This window comes from Strongylocentrotus purpuratus, unplaced genomic scaffold (assembly GCF_000002235.5).
Source record: "Strongylocentrotus purpuratus isolate Spur 01 unplaced genomic scaffold, Spur_5.0 spur5_scaffold_13, whole genome shotgun sequence".
NCBI classification, from domain to species: domain Eukaryota; kingdom Metazoa; phylum Echinodermata; class Echinoidea; order Camarodonta; family Strongylocentrotidae; genus Strongylocentrotus; species Strongylocentrotus purpuratus.
The window spans coordinates 22,578,761-22,580,269 of NW_022145598.1; positions in this window are offsets into that span (position 1 = coordinate 22,578,761).

Here is a 1,509-nt window from a genome sequence, read left to right on the forward strand (position 1 = left end):
CCCGGCCCTTACCATTTTGGCCTGAAATTGGTGTTTATTCAAATTATCACAATATTTGCCCCTACGCCCCTTTCAAAGGATATCGGGGTCAAGATCCATCTAATGGCATGTATGGACATTCATTGTAGGGAAACTAGCCTATTCAAAAAATATATATTTTCCTCCTCCAAAATGCTGAACACCCCGGACCTTCTAATTTCGGCCCGAAAGTTGTGATAATTCAAATTTTTACAATATTTGCCCCTATGCCCCTTTCAAAGGGATATGGGGGTCAGAATCCATCTAATGGCATGTATTTACATTGATTGTGGGGAAACTAGCCTATTAAAAAAATATATATTTTCCTCCAAAATCCTGAAAACCACCCCGCCCCTTCTAATTTCGGCCGAAAGTTGTGATAATTCAAATTTTTACAATATTTGCCCCTTCGCCCCTTTTCAAAGGGATATGGGGTCAAGATCCATCTAATGGCATGTAGTACATTCATTGTGGAGAAACTAGCCTATTAAAAAATATATATTTTCCTCCAAATGCTGAACCACCCCGGACCTTCTAATTTCGGCCCGAAAGTTGTAATAATTCAAATTTTTTACAATTTTGCCCCTATGCCCCTTTCAAAGGATATGGGGTCAGGATCCATCTAATGGCATGTATGTACATTCATTGCGGGAACTAGCCTATTAAAGAAAAAAATTTTTCCTCCAAAATGCTGAACCACCCCGGCCCTTACAATTTCGGCACGAAAGTTGTGATAATTCAAATTTTTACAATATTTGCCCCTTCGCCCCTTTCAAAGGGATATGGGGGTCAGGATCCATCTAATGGCATGTATGTACATTCATTGTGGGGAAACTAGACTATTAAAAAAAATATAATATTTTCCTCCAAATGCTGAACCACCCCGGCCCTTACCATTTCGGCCTGAAATTGGTGTTTATTCAAATTATCACAATATTTGCCCCTACGCCCCTTTCAAAGGGATATGGGGGTCAGGATCCATCTAATGGCATGTATGTACATTCATTGTGGGGAAACTAGCCTATCAAAAAATATAATTTTTTTCCTTCAAAATGCTGAACCACCCCGGCCTTTACAATTTCGGCCCGAAAGTTGTGATAATTAAATTTTTACAATATTTGCCACTACGCCCCTTTCAAAGGGATATGGAGTCAGGATCCATCTAATGGCATGTATGGACATTCATTGTGGGGAAACTAACCTATTAAAAAAATATATATTTTCCTCCAAAATGCTGATCCACCCCGGACCTTCTAATTTCGGCTCGAAAGTTGTGATAATTCAAATTTTTACAATATTTGCCCCTACGCCCCTTTCAAAGGGATATGGGGGTCAGGATCCATAATGGCATGTATAATTGTGGGGAAACTAGCCTATTAAAAAAAAAATATTTTCCTCCAAAATGCTGAACCCCCCCGGCCCTTACCATTTCGGCTGAAATTGGTGTTTTTCAAATTATCACAATATTTGCCCCTATGCCCCTTTCAAAGG